Here is a 16,504-nt window from a genome sequence, read left to right as displayed (position 1 = left end):
CATTCCACTTTAAAACTAGGTACTACTTTGTTTGCTTTGTATAGTAAAGGCTAGGAATATTCCTGAAAAGCACTGTACATTGAATTTCAGTTTTTCTTGGGTCACTTATTTTATTTAACCACACAAACTGCTCCTCGTGCCTTTGCTGAGGTGCCAACGATGACACAGTTCGAGAGTCATGCCCTTACAAGTACTAGTGTGACGACCCCTTTCTTTGCCTCCATTATGTATTTTTTTAAGAATGGTTAGAGTGGTTTAACATTGGGTCCACTTAGCTCATTGTTCTGAGCTCTATGTCTGTTTAAAAGGGCTGCTCCTGGCATTACTGGCTGGTTGGTTTTGGTTCTGTTTCCTTCTATTTGTGCAACTGTTGTCTGGTTCCAACAGAATAAACACTGATATCTTATATACATGCAGATCCAGCATCAACAGCTTACTGATTTTTACAGGTGCTCATTTTTGTTCTTCTCTTTGTAGCGCATTGAAGATGTTTCTTTCCTGCTTTGAAAACCAGCGATTTAAAGTATTTTTCTATCATTTCCTCATAGTTTTCTTTAACGAAACATGATTATGTGACTCCAATAAATGATATCTACCAGCAGGAGGTTGCTCAGAGTTATTTTGGTTTGATCAGAGGTTCTAATGCCTCAAGTCTCTCAAGTGTTGACAGGACCTATCAAGGATCAAAACCACAGTTGGTGGTAAAAAATAGGGTGTAAAAATAAATCCTAAATTAGTCATGACATTTTAAGATTTTTTGTTATTGATCTCTATAATTCATCGAAACGCTTCACATTCAAAAGAAAAATAACCTAATAAGCAAAGTATGCAGATATGAAAAGGAAGTGGACTGGGGATAAAGCGGCTATGAATTGGCAAAGGGGTGAATTAACCCAAAACAGTGCTTCAGTTTTATTAAATGTGAATAAAAATTTTTATTTTATTTTATCTTGGGTGCTGAAATCTGTGTCTCTTTACTTTTGTGAATGGCACAAGTCGGCCCACAAAATCAGTTTACAGATAATGAAATTTAGTGCTTTATTAAACAAATGTTTATTTTTTCCATGAAGCCTGGCATTTTACCCATGCTTATACACACATGACAAAAGCATTACATCGCATTTGATTGCAATTACCATCTCACAATTTTTACCATAAAGCAAAGCAAAAATCCAAGTTGTAATATTTAAACACAGGATCAATTCATAACAAAATGTTACTTGCAAATTAATTATGACCAGTATATTTTATATGATTATCTAAAATGTAATGTACAGGTGTCTTTGATGTTTTTCACATTTTTGTGGTGAGTCAAATGCAACTTAGACCATGAAACAAGCTAGATAGTTTTAAGGATCCAAATATACAAGATTAGAGTTATATAAACCTTGAATATAAGGGTTACAGTTTGATGCATCCATTACCCATATTGTACATTACAAAACGCCTGTTTCACCGACACATTACAACTACTTATGCAACCACTTTTTGTGATAAGACATCTTTTAGCTCAAGTGGTCACAACAAAGTAGCAAGAAGTCATGTCACTGGTGACAGAATGTGCAGCTTTTTGTTAGCTTGAAAAAACAGGCAAATCTGAGAGTACATACTTTATTTGCCCTGGCAGACTGCATATTTGCCCTCACATTCAAATGGATTTCTGCTTTGTGCCAGCCAGGCAATCGTGGCAGTTTATCTAATACTTGAGGGGGGCTTCAAAAGATAACACTGCACATAGAAGCAGTGGTGAAGCATATAATTCTGTGCCCCATTGCACTCTTTGTTACTCTGATTGGCTGCAGGTCTTTTCATTTGTGTCCAAAGGAATTTTAGTTTGCAGTAGATGATATCGTCCGCTGGAAATTGAAATGTTCCAAGCTCATTTTGAATTGTCTAGTGAGGTCGGGCAAGTTTTCCGGACTGTTTTATCCTAGAAGGCTTGTATTCCACAGCTTTAAACGCTGTAGTTCTACTTGTGCGAACCTGACCCATTTTCTTTCACACACAACTATATCTGCAGTCCATTCTGGGTGTACATTAAGCAGTATACGTGTCCATTTAAATATTAAAGCTCTGTTAAAAAGTGGAACCATGTGAGATACATCTTTGTCTTTTTTTTTTTTTCAATTAGCTGACCACCTCTGGGAACAACTAGTCTATATTCTTTATTTGTGGATAATGGTTCTCACTGTGGTTCACTGGAGTCCCAAAGCCTCAAAAATGGCTTTCTAATCATTGCAAAATCACAGAGGTCTGTGACTTTGTTTCTCATCCTTTCTTGAGTTCATTTTGATTAGGGCATGCTGTGTGGCTTTTTGACATACTTTAGGCTACTTCATGCTGTCAGACAAGTGGTATCTTGATTATACAGGTGTACAGGATGCCAGCCATGAAGTGAACAAGGATGAATTTGGACTCTGAACTGCACATGAACAAAGGCCAGTATGAGCTTTTCTACGACTTTCAAAATCACACTAACCAATTCCTAACGCAGCCCAGGAAGAGGAGGAGTCAGAGCTGGAATCTCTGACCCAAGGGCATGTTTCCCCCTCCGCTCGGTCTCAATCTGGACAGCAGCTAATGGAGGGACCAGACCATGCGTCAGCTGAAGGCCTTGAAAGTAAGGCTTCTAAGTAAGGTGGGTAAAAATCCTTGGATCCAAAAATGACAACGATCACGATTGTACACAACAACGCTAATAATGATTTTGCTGTTCGAGTACCCAGCATTAATTCATAAAATGGGTGTAATAAGACAAGCATGGCTTGGCTTTTCTTCTGAGGCCTCCAGAAGCAGCCCTAACCCAAGTGGATTTTCCCCCACAGCCTGGAAAAGAAAGCATCAGGACCACAGCATTGCACTCTTTCCTGAGTGCATGTCCAGGGAGCGAGAGCCACCCCCACTGAAGTTGCCGCAACGTACCTTTGACGTACAGTTTGGTTGGGCCAGCTGAACCTCTCAGCTACTGAGATTAGCTGCAACACTGATCCCTTTAATGCCCACATGTGGATTACATGTGGATAGCTCCGCTTCCCTAAACTCATCGCCCAGGAAACCTTGTCTTCACAACGCTTTTTAAAGTTAAGGCAACTTTACTTAAAGGGTGTTTTTTTTTTTAAAACACAGATCGGCCATAACGCACCTTCAACGCGTATGCAATTGCAAACGCTTTTATTAATGGTATTTTAAAAAGGTACATGTACGACTTTAAGGAGCTATAGGCCTCCCTTCTTTTCTTAGATTCAACATCTAAGGTAACGCGTGACTTATGACCGCCATCTTATGAGTCTATTAAGAATTATTTATCCAGAAAGATTCTTAGTTTCCAATATAGGAAAATAATATTTTTCTAAATGTTATTTTACTAAATGTGATAGCTAATTAAACACCATTAAGACTAAATTGTTCAGAAAGGTTTGGTTATTATCCAGAATAATATTTCCTTATATATTTTTTTATATTTCCTTTATGTTTCCTTAAATATTATTGTACTAAATAAAGGCAGCTAATTAAACACAATTAAGAATTAGTCATCAAGAAGGTTGGTTTATTCAGCAAATCATTCTTTAAAATAGTATTTTATTAAAATAATGTTTATCTGATGTTGCATTGTGCATGGTTGTTTGAAGGTATACCAATTACTGCCTAAGTTAGTTCCAATACTAACTTAACTTCAATTCCAGATTCTTCAAGATAATCCTTGGTTCTCAAACATACATACCGTTGAATGGTAATGTTGCATCACTTTATTGGCAATGGTTTTAACCATCTTTGATTCACTTGTTCATATTGTATATAGTTGGTCTTCCTTATTCTTTCATTTTGCTTGGTAGTTTTGTTGGATTGTTCTAGTATAGTAAAGAGTTTGTTGATTAAAATATGTTTGACTTTGTGTTTACTTATTTTTGTCAATAAATTCTTGTATTTTAAGAAATTGTGTGTGCAGAGTTTTGCTGTTCAGTAATGTCAGAGCTCGGCTCACTCCTTTCACTATTGTCCTAATCCTACCGCCTTATTGGCTGGTATTCACAGGACAACACTAAACAGACCGAATTCCTATTTAATAACATATCAATATGAAATATGAAATAATATACTCATAATAATAATCACAACACAGGTAATCATGCATGTCCTGAAATTAAACCAAACAGTGTGGTTAATAACTGTTAACAAAAAAGGTAATCGTTTTTTTCCACATTGGGCCAAGTTGGTAAGGATAGCTTTTTAAATGATCACTTATAAGCTCCTTTTTATTTACTCAATTTATCTTTCAGAAATTAGATTGTAGCAAAAACAGAAGAAACACGTAGTGGAGAACTGCATATTGCATTACGTTACATGATTTAAATACCCTTTATTTAGATCTAGCTAAGCAGCACCAGATCTAAAATGTGAATCCTTAATAGGGAGACTTATTTTTTTACAACTCAAGCAGCAACTAAATTTTTACCCCTGTATGCTTCTTTCTAAGAGGTCAATTCTTGAAAGCATTCATGTCCTGACAAGCAGCTGCTCCGGTGAAGCTGTTTTGCTCACAAAAGAGTGTAACAGATAAGAGACAGGAGTGTGTAGAATTCAGTATTTGTCTGGGCGCTGTCACTGGAAAAACACTAAACACACGCACTCACATACGGAGCCAGTCTCAATTTATGCCCTGGTATTTGCCTGAAAATGCTTTCGTTGTGATTAGATAATAAATTCCCTCTATACAGACATCATTTATATCCTAATTCTGCCAATTTATTGGGAAAAAAAAAAAGTCTGACAGCATACTTTTTATGCACCAGTTTGCCAAACTGGTTTTATTACAACCTAACCTGTGCAGACGCGAATATTGGTACTGGGTTAGAGAGCGAATGCAGATCAAATGACAAAGTACATTCCAGTTTTGATGGAGGTTATTCAATGCTTTCTAGATGGTGGAATAATTACGGAAAAATCTTAAACAGTCAACTTGCTGTTAAGAGTAGAAGCTGGACGTGGATGCACATATTTTTATGTAATTAAAAATAGACAAATTAAATTATAATTTACAAAACTTTCTATATCAACTTGAAAGCACTCACAAGTTGATCAGAAGAGTTGCAGAAAAACTATCAATCTTTTCCCCTCCTTATTTATGTAGTTTCTTGACTCTAGCTTGTTAAAACGTACCCTCGACTTGGCGTGGGCACCGGGGGGGAGGTTGCGCAGTCGGAGCAGCGCCCACCTTACAGCCGCGGAGTCCTTCTGTCTTTGCGGCGCTAAGGACTCCGCTACCTCTGAGTCCAGCGCTGATTACCAGGTGGGAACAAGCTGAATTGTAACTGGGTGGGCAGGACCGGCACACAAACACAAAAAAAAAAAAAAAAAAATCTCGTTTGGAACGCTCTAAATGCTGGATCACCCCAGAAAATCACATAAATATTGCCTTTCAGTAAGTTTAAATCGAATCCTGCAAGGAGCATTAACTGAGACAGCACTTTCACATAATTCCCCTCTGTTTGCCTCAGAGCACCTGAACCGTCAGCGCGCTCAGTCATTCACAGAAAACGGAATTTCGCAGGAGTAAGATAAAAGGCCGGTCAAAGTAATAACCTATATTATTACATAAATATATTTCAAATTGTGTAGCGATACGAAGTAGAAAAACAAACAAAAAACGACCTTACCTTCACGCCATAAGTTTGATTGAATCCCTTTTAAAGGCACCGACAAATAAATCCAAAGGAATCCGGTTAGCTCCCCCTGTATCCTCTATCTGCTTTGCTCATTTTTACTCTTTAATGACCCGGATCCACAGCGCGTCAGTTCGGGTGCGATGCATTTATTTCAAGCTGATCCGAAAATGTGCCAAAAGGCGCTGCCAACATATAAAAAATGCCGGTAAGTGTGTTTTTTTTTTTAAGTTCCTGGAGTCTAATATCAGATGAAGATTGATTTTCTTCAGCCTCTGAAGCAATGGAACAGACCCTGAAACTGTGAGTGCGTTGCGTGACTGGCCAGGAGCTTTACCCACGCAGCGGTGTTACCTTCGGTACTGAAGGAGGCAGGAAACGCGGGGACTGTAAAGAAGAGTGGAAAATTCAAGGCGGGGTTACATCTGTTTAATCCACAGCGGGGAGTCATGCTTCTGAGAATGTCACCATCGTGGGAGACTCCTTCTCTATTTGCCTCAGACTTTCCCAGCTGCACTGTTCACCGCCTTACGCCTTTTAAAATACAAAGTCAAACTATGTTTTTAAAGAATTTTCTTTTTTGATATTATGAGATATTATGATTTGATATTCTTAATTCACTTGTTAAATCAGCTAATGATGTGCGAACAGCTCCTCATTAGGGTCCTAAAAGATTTAGACAGATCAGTCCATCTGAATTGCTAAACCCACCAATAGGCCTATATACCGTCATATCAAATTTGATTATTTTTAAAAGGTTCATTTATTTCGGTAACTGAATTCACCAAGTGAAACACATTATATAGATGAATTACACGCAGACTTATGTTTTCAAACCAATCTTTTTGTTCTTTGATGATTTCCCACTTAGAGTTAATGAAAATACAACATTTAAGAATAGAACATTCAATCATAGCAATAAAAAACATTTAATATAGAAATGTGACTTAGTAAAAAGTATGTTTAATACCTGCTTAAAGGTCTTTTTTTCTTCAAAAGGTTCTTTTAATCTGACAAAGAATTGGAACACATATTCTAATTTAATGAATATGAATGTACATTTTATGTACGATGCCTTGCAAAGGTATTCACACACCTTTTCCACTTGTCAACTTACAGCCACAAAGTTCAGTGTATTTTTTATAGGGTTTGTGCTATAGACCAACAAGTATAGCATAGTTTCGATGTGGATGGAAAATTATTCATGGATGTTTTTGCTAGTTAAAAGCTAAAAGGTATGATACATGTTTTCAGCCTGCCTGAGTCTCACCCTGACCCTGTATTTAAACTAAATACATCTTCCAATCAACTCTGACCACCTGCCCTGTCTCTATTCCAGAAATCTTCCAGACAAAATGATGCTCCCACCGCTATGTTTCACAGGGGGAATGGTGTGTTCAGGGCGATGTGTAGTGTTAGCTATCAACCACCTATAGTGATTTCATGTAGAACAGAAAGGTACATTTTGGTCTTATGTGACCAGATCATCTTCTTCTCATGTTCGCCATGTCACGTACATGATTTAAAGAAAACCTTCTTATGGTTTTTTATTAAACAGTGGCATTCTTCTTGTCACTCTCCCATGAAGGCCAGATTTGTGACACTGTCAATAGTTCTCCCACTGACAGAATTCTCAACCTGAGTTTTGGATCCCTGTACCTCTTCCAAAGTTATCACTGGCCCATTGGTTCCTTCTCTCTCCTTACCTGTCTTGTCAGTTTAGGTGAACGGTCATGTCTTGGTCTTTGCAATTGTGCCATACTCTTTACGATATGATGGATTGAACGATGCTCTCTGAGATGTTCAAACCTCGGGATATAATAACCCAACAGGGCTTTAACCTTCGCCACATCTTTATCCCTGACCTGTGTGCTATGTTCCTTGGTCTTCATTGGGATGTTTATTTTCTAATGTTCTCTAACAAACTTTAAGGCTTTCATAGAACATCTAGATTTATCCTGAGATTAAATCCAAAACAAATGGACTGTTAACTAATTAGGTGACCTCTGAATGTAGCTAGTGGTAAAGGTGGAGTAAAGGGGGCTAAATACAAATGCATGTTGCTGTTTTCAGGTTTTTTTTTATTTCTAAAAAGATTTGAAAACCATGTAAAAAAAAATTCTTACACTTTACAGTTATGCACTACTTTCTAATAATCTACCACACAAAATCCCAATAAAAAATATTGAAGTTTGTTCTTATACTGCGAGTAAATGTGGACATTCTCAAGGGGTATAAAAACTTTGGCAAGATACTGTATTTTCTCAGGCGTATTCTTTGTTGTTTTGCAAGTGTAAATGACAAACTGCTCAGAAAACCAGCTGTGTTGTCTGAGTGCAGGCAATGAGACAACAAAATTGTTTTTTTATAATCACATCACCAGAACGTACCTGCAGATCTCATGTGCATTTGAGGACAAATTTGATACAGACACCAGGTTTGCAACATGCTGATGTTATATTTTTATGCCCCAGGCGAGCTCCATCCCAGCCACGGTCCGTCTTTCCCTTTTGGTGCAAAAAGCTCCACAGTTATTGGTTCTGCTTGCAAAGATTTTTGAAAAGCCTTTCTAACCTTTCATGCTCTAATCTTTTATTGAAGAAGCATAATGCACATATATATATATATATATATATATATATATATTTAAATCTAACCCTAATCTTGGGTATATTTATAAAAAAAATATTAACAAATACTTCTTTTGTTATAGTCAGAGCCATATTTATTGAAGCCCTTGCTTTGATTACTCTGTATGACCCCATTCTGACAATAGGAAAGCCTTTATTCTTCTATAACCTTTACAAAGTTGGAGCATAAAGAGAGAGAGGGATGTTTGACCATTCCTATTTGCACAATCTTTATCTCGCATTCTCTTCAGTCCACCCTGCAGCTTTTCTGTAAGATTCAGGTTTAGGTTGGTTTTATCAATTTCTGTGCTGATTTGTCCATATGTTTTTGATCATTTGGTGATTTGCCGCAATCCTGTACTAATGTGGAAATGGAGGTGATTTAGCTTGAGTCAGTGGTTACCTGGCATATCGAGAAATTCGGAGAATGTCAGCAGCTGTTCTGGCAATTGTGAGGCTGCCTGGCATGTATGATGGGATCTTCAGGGAGATCAGCACTCAGACTGAGATGTTACGTGAGCTGAATCGCAGACTGGATGTGATCCTTACACAAGATCGCAGGCAGGTTGCAGTTCCTGGACTCAGGGGTGAAATGGGATAAATCTTGGAGAAAGTTGTTCGGTCGGATCTGGCGAAAGACCAGGAATTTGGCTGTTTGGATTCACCTTTGAGAAGCACCAGCGAGACTCTCAAGGCTGACGGAAAATTAAGAGTCAGCCTAACCCAAATACTTATTGTTTTTCTGAATATGGGTCCCCTGCACGGCCTTGATGGCTGGCTATCTTCAACCTCTCCTGGAAGTTATGTAAACATGACGCTCTGCTCCCTCTGCCCCCTCCCTTCCCTGAGGATATCTGTAGACCTGCTCAGAACTTTGTGGCCAGTTGATGAACATTCCAACGTACCATCAAGGATAATGGCCTCTGTGACAGTGCTTCATGGACTTACTTGCACACTCATATGCACACACACACATGCTCAAGATAAACATATGCACCCCTCAAACCACCTTCACCGTTCCCGGCATAATGTGTTGTTTTGTAAACTTGTTGCTTCTTTGTGCTGAGGTTTTTTGCAATCTCAAACTGTATCCTGCTAAGGATAAAGTGTGAAATATGATTTTTTTCCCTCTACTTTCCTAATGTGGCCTCTTTTCTCATCTAGCAAGGGCAGCGCCTGTGAGTGGGCAGCAAAGCCTCGGTGACCCGTCCACACCTTGTCTTGTGTCATGATGTCTGTTTGGATGGGTTGTAATGGAATTCTAATTTCCCCTCGGGGATCAATAAAGTATCTTTGAATTTAATTTAATTGAGCTGCCTTTTCTGAGTGGAATCTAAGATGGAGGTAGCAAATGGTTGTCTGAGGTTTTGAATGTGTATGACTGAGTAGCTGCAGAGTGGGCAGGCGCTGGAGTGGGCAGGCACTAGCTGCTGGTGGGTGAGGACGCTGGAGCTGCAAAGACTAACCGTGGACAGCATTCCAGAAAGCATGAGCTGGGAGATATTCACAGTGTTGTAGATCTGGCGCATTAACCAACTGTATGGTTTCAACCTGGATGCGAGAAAGACAGGGGGTATCAACTTAACAGAAGGTTAGTAGTCAAACATACGTTCTAGGGACTTGGGGACCAGATGTCAGCTTGAATACTACCAGCAAGGCTGAGCATCAGGCAAAGAGAGTTTGTCCAGCAGCACCTTGAATCTTCAGGAGCTTGATGAGATAATTACCCGCAGGTGTGACACCTGCAGGAACAATCCCGCTCTCCAGCAGAGATAATCTGAGGGAAGAGTGCTCACTCTGACTCACTCAAATTTACAAAAAAACACCAGGATGTGACATCGTAGAGATTCAGTTACAACACAGGTACAATAGATAAAGAGATATCATGAGATTCAACTTGATTTGCACCAATATTGTCAAGAATTGAGTACAATTTACAAGAATCTACTAAGAATACTACACAAAAGTTAGGAATGAGTTAAGAATCATTTAACAATATGCTAAATGCATCTAAGAATTAGGTACAATTAAATTAGAATTTGTTACTGTTCTTGACAAGTCATGGGAAATGAGGGGGTACAATGGTCCTGAGTGGTCAAGACAATGCTTCACGAATCCCAAATGGAGTTAAGAATACATAAGAATGCCTAGGAATAAATTAGGAATCGACTGAGATATTTTGGATTTGGGAGTTTGATACCAAAATTTTAAACAGCCCAAAACTTTTGCCACAAATTCCAGAAAGCTCAAGAATTGCAAGAACTAACTAAGAAAAAATACAAATCAGTTACAAATTCAAGACGTTATTAGGATTCAAATAAGAATCCTAAAATTAGGCAATTTTTGGCGATCATATTATTCATAGTTTGTGGGGAACTTTGGCTTTGCCATTTTAAAGAGTGGCATTGAGAAATGGGTCTCTGCTTTATGTTGTATTGGTATCCCAGGCAAACGAGGTTTACTTAAAAATATAGAAACTCTGACTAACAGAATAAAAATGTAAAGTATGAATTAAAAAGAACCTGCCTTTGCATTATTTGGCTAGGGCTGTCAATAGGTGATGCAAGTGATTTTCAGTTTTTTTCTCTTAAATGAATAAATATTCCTAAATTAAAAACAGAATGTTTGAAAATTAAATTAATTAATTAACAAATAAATTATAGGACACATCAAGGATGCATGTAATATAAGGAACCAAAGTTGGGGAGACAGATACACCATAATGTTAACAATCTTTTCTACTAATGAAATATCAAAAATTAGTGACACAATCGGAGCACTGGAAATTGCCTGTGCTAGAGGCAGGTCTCAAAAGGACCAGCTTTTCTCGCTTCTGTGGTCCTGTAGGGAAAATCCAGGCACAGTGCCAAATATCAGTGCAGACTCATGACTGATTCACTCAAACACGCGTCTCAAATGCATACACTCTTACAGCACTACAAGTTATTGTTGGATGCACAAGCATGTACACATCTGCTAAATGTCATAGAATATAATGGATTCTGAGTTGTTGCCAATTCACTGCTACTTAATTTGTGATGTTTTACAAAACCAATTTCATACTCATGTTATGATAATAAAAGTGATAGCCTACCATTTTTTAAATCAAGAAATGAGCCAAATGAAGCCAAATGAAATCTGCTTACAATCTTTGTTTTCTTTGGGAGCTGGCATTCCCCTTAGTCTGAAGTCATACAGAGACAGGGATAGGAGCCGTAAGTCGGACCAATGCATAGACCCTCTACTGGTACTCTGAAGATGACTTATGGTGTTTTTGCAGTAAACACTGACTTAGTATGAAGGTGGACCTCACTGCCACAAAAAATGCACTGTTTTTTCTTTTACACAACGAACACTTTGCAGCAGACACATACTCCAGTCAGTGGTCCTGGAAGTGAATCGTATTTTACGCGCCAGCAGTCAGAGCTTTAAAGTCTGCCTTATCATATAAAGAATTTATAAAATCATGACTGGCTAGCACCAAGCGAGGTTCTGTGACATCTTGTGCTTGAAGTTTTGGTGTGTTCCCTGGCTTGCCTTGCACTGTAAGTTGATGCACAGAACTGTGTGTGTGTTGAAGACAGCAGAGAGACAAGGAAAAGGAGAGTGTTGGCATTACCGTCTGCTTTGGAGGACAGCTGTGACAACAACTGCACATCAAGAAGGACTTTGACAGAGATTCACAGGGGAGAAGTGAAGACTGAAGGAAGGAACATTCAGCTGTGGCTTACACCTATTTTCTCATCTAAGAGAAGATTTATTTATTAAGTATAACTGTTAAAATGTCTATAATTTTCACACTATCAGCAAATCCTACAACATATTATACTATTTTCATTTCAAATACTTCACTGAAGCATAGCCAAGCATTGCAGCAAACTGGCTCAGGTGTTGCTCTGCAATTTATTCTTCCAAAATCCTCCACATACCAAACTGTTTTTGGATAAAATGCTGGAGATGTAGCTGTTCCTGATGGCAGGCCAGCATTTTGTATGGTTACTGTAGCGTTACTGCTCTATGTGAGGAAACGGATAAATGGATGAGTGAAACCACAGTAAAACTCTTTGGTACCTTTATGGTAAAAAAAATAAATAAATAAAAAGTAACAATTTGGTCAGTTTCTAGTTTTATATATTGCTTCCTGTCGAATTAATCCCCCCATAGTTCAACATTCTGTATGTGTTGTGTGGATTTTCAGCTTCAGATGAAATTCAAACATTTCAACAATTATTGGCTGGTGTCTGATAATGTAAAGACCTTACATCTGAATAAAGCCAATTTATTTAATGATTCTCTATCACTATGGTTTATGTAACATCAGTGGTATTTGGTTTCCGTTCAGCAAAACTATTTATATATGGAAACCCAAGTTCAGCAACCATAATGAGCTGGACTTTGATGTAAAGTTAGAGTGCAGAGATAGCTAAAATGGTGGCCCAACTACCTTATGGTCTTGGCTTTAAATGAAAAGCACCATAAAAAGTTACGGTGGAGAGTAAAATATAATACCATGAGGGAGGAACAATAGTTTCTTCAAATGCAGCAGCAGTGAGGTTAGTTAACAACAATAAATGTAAAACAAGGATGAAGAGGTTATATCCCAAAGAATAAGAAAACACAACAAACTTAGTTTTACTGTACTGCTGTCTATAAAATATTCAAAAACCAACACACTAAAAGAATCCCCTTTATCCATCACACTCGTTAAAGCAATAGATGGATCGATGTATGGACTCGGAACCCATAATGTCCTTATGTTAATGCAATAGGTGAACCTTGCATAGCCTGATCATTGGAAAGTTTGACTAAACTGATAGATTAGCATAGTGAGCAGAAGCTGGTCAAAACAAGTCTAAACCACAAAATAAGAAACATTTCACACCAAAAATTGTTTGCCATTTTTAATCAAGTACAATGTGCAACACCCCTTTTATGTTTTCAGGCTGGTTACATGAAAATCACACTGTTTGCTTCATTAAATAAACCAGATTTATTTAATTGCTAAACATATTCAAATCTAAATAAACTTACTGCTTTATTTTAATTTTGAGGAATTTTTAGTTTTGTGGTAGACAATTCCTTATCATATTTTAGTCATGGCCCACATTGCAAAAGGTTTGGACACCACTGGTTTGGATCAAAACATGACACAGTAGGGTTGAACATAAATGCACGCCAATCCTTTTCTTATTAAATCATTTTATTTTATTTTGTCTTTTCCAGCCGAGTAGCACTCACGCAGATTTACTTTCACAAGTGGAGCCCCTCTTGATAAAAAAAACATTATTAGAAACTGCATTGTGATTATTTTAATGGCTATGGACACATTGGAGACAGAAATGAAAGGGGAAAAAAAGAAACAAGAAAAAGAGAGAGCTTGGTCAAAAACGTAAAGGGAGAAATGGAGAAAAGAATTGAGGAGAGAAAGAAGGATAAAGAGAATCCAAGATAAGACCCTAGAAGACTGCTTCTACACCTGCAGAAAAGCATATGTAACAACAATTTTACACAAGTACACAGTACTAAAGAATGGGAGTTGTATTTAGTGGCAACCACAACTCAATATAGAGTATTTCTGTGTATCTGTAGCATTTGAATCCAAACACCTGTGCCTATATGTGTAAGCACGCTTGTCTATATAAGGTTTCTCCATAAATATATGCAATAACGGGTGTGAGGAGCCACAGACCTGCCCCCTCGGACCCGAGACACACACAGAGGAATTCTGAGCCATAGACATCCAACGGCCCCCCAGAGCACGGGAACCCCGGGAGGACCACCCCCCAGCAGCCACAGCCCAGGTACCAACACCCCAGAAGGGCAACAAGACCCCAGACCCAGGAGGTGGTCCCATTCATTCTGGGGTGGAGACAGGCAGACTGACCGAGCATCAATCCAGACTAGTGCCGGCACCGCCCAGACTTGAACGACCCTAGTTCATACCCCAACCCCCTGCCCCAACCCTGGCCCCCAACGACCCCTGTCGCCATCCAGGGCCACAAACAAAAGAGGTGTCCACCTGGTCCAAACGGGCCCGCCAACTCGCCACAACCTGCCTCCCACAACACAGCATGCTGTGGTGGCAAGGCAAGGACCTTGTGCAATGCCAGCGCAGCCTCCACCCACAAGCACAACAGAGCAGACACCATCGAGCACGATACTCACAATGAACCCCACACCAAGACCGGTCTAAATCACCCGGCAAGCAGTCCCTGACCGGCAGCATGTACCTGGGGCCGACGGCCCCCACCATGCCTCTGCAACCACACAAACACACCTCATCACTGCCACTGCAATGGCAGCCCAGGGAAAAACACCAACCAGCCGGCGACCACACATTCAAAAAGTGGACATAACCCCCCCATCCCACAAGCTGCAACCCCTCTGCGCTGACCAGTTAACCCAGGCCGAGCACAACCTGCCAGCCGCCCCAGCGCAGGTACAATACACACTCCGTTGCCCCACCCACCTGACTGCAACCACAGCTCGGGTGCTTGAGCCGCAGGAGAAAGCATCAGAAGAAGGCCAACACAGCACACCAAAGACAGGGCACCACACCAAACCTACACCACAACCCTGCGGTCTTCAGCCACTATTCCACACACACCATAAAGAATACAAATTGCCAACAATTGATACATTTTAGGATTCGTGAGGACTTAAAGGATTTTGCAAATTTTGTGGTCCAAAATTTGGACCATGTATACCCCACCGCACTGAGCAGGTCAGCCAGCCTGTCCACCAAAACAAAGCCAAATTTTCACCAGCTGAGAGACTGCAACCTGGCAACCCCCCAGCCAAATCATTTTATTTATTTATTTTTTATTTTGGAAGCCATGTATTCCTCCCTTTTCCTCCCATTTTAATGTTTATCCATTACTTTTTGTTCTTTACATTGGACTATCACATAAAATTCCTCTCAAATAAATGGTTTTAACAGAGAAAATGTGAAAAGGTTCAGGGACTATAAACTCTTTGCAACACACAAACATGTTTGTGGGAAGGTGGAATTTTTGACACAAGTTCATTACCCTACAGCAACCTATTTTTGTCAAAGAAGTTTCTCAGCATGAAATTACAACAACAAAACAGAATAAATTATGTAACAATCAGTGTGTGTGGCTGTAAGAGAAGAACAGAAGGAAAAAAAGAGCAAAACCTTGAAGCCAAACTGTGGCTGTTAAATTTGAGGGGAATTTGGAACACAAAGCATAACACTCAAATAACTCAATATACTGCACAAAATGTTAGCTGCAGAGGACAAGAAATACAATAGTTAAAGAGAAGAAAGGAAAACAAGACAGATTTATTCAACTGAAATGATGAAAGTTTAATTCTTTGGTGATTAAGATGCTACATTTGGGCTACAGAGCTGCCTGGCATTGTAAAATGTTTACTGATTTAACTTCTGTATCCAAAAATTATGCAGTAGACCCTAATGTATTAGGAAGTTTCTTATGTGGACAGTATCAATGAGCAAAATACAGGCAGAAGTTGTGTATGGTTTAGTATGCAGTTTTGTATGCAACATGTAATTGTGTAATTTGCTCATTAAATCAGAGTGCAGCAATTGCAATTTCTTTTTTACAAATGCCACTGCACACCAGGTGTGGGAATTGCAGAGGGAAGACAAAGAGATGGAGAAGAAGCTGTGGGGCAAATAATTTATGATAAAATTTTAAAAGGTCATTAAGCTCGGTTTTGTGGCTTTCTGATGTCTGCGCACAGCATCTTTGTTCACAAAGAAAAGGATACGAATTGTGTGGTACAGGGAGAACAAGCTGTCAAAGGTAAGTTAGAATAAAGAGAGAAGAGAAAGCTGCCTTATAATTTGAGCTCAAGGTCATACATGCTGCTGGATCTGCCGAGCTAAGCAGCACATGTGAACAATACGACAGAGAAAACAGAATTTCTCTTTGCATTCAAATAGATGCTTATTAGCCCTCCGGCCACCCATGACTGAGAGCAGAGATGTGACTGTCTCCCTGACACGCTTTCATGTATCTTTTTTCCATCTGCTTGGAGCCAATTGTAGTTGGATCCAAAATTGAAAAGGCTTCTCCCTTGATAAGTTTGGAGTGATTATGCACAACCTAGGGACTGAGTGGAAAAGTAGCAGATTGCAGTAGGATTGAATCCAATATCTGTATTTACCTTGTATGCCTACAGTTCCCACTGTTGCATTCCAAAAAATGGTAGCTCGAAACAAACATG

General features: G+C 39.1%; 1 protein-coding gene across 1 annotated transcript in view; it reads right to left on the bottom strand.

Annotated features, from left to right (window-relative positions):
- Positions 1 to 6,008, bottom strand: part of drd2a (dopamine receptor D2a) — a 108,171-nt gene extending 102,163 nt beyond the window's left edge. Inside the window, exon 1 of the mRNA XM_047390678.1 lies at positions 5,655 to 6,008. The gene's annotated coding sequence lies outside the window, so the exon portion shown is untranslated. The remainder of the gene's footprint in view (positions 1 to 5,654) is intronic.
- Positions 6,009 to 16,504: the final 10,496 nt, after the last annotated feature.

The sequence above is a fragment of the Girardinichthys multiradiatus genome, chromosome 18, assembly GCF_021462225.1.
Source record: "Girardinichthys multiradiatus isolate DD_20200921_A chromosome 18, DD_fGirMul_XY1, whole genome shotgun sequence".
In the NCBI taxonomy this organism is placed as follows: Eukaryota; Metazoa; Chordata; class Actinopteri; order Cyprinodontiformes; family Goodeidae; genus Girardinichthys; species Girardinichthys multiradiatus.
The sequence above is the reverse complement of the archived record's forward strand: the minus strand, read 5'-3'. Positions and strand labels throughout refer to the sequence as shown.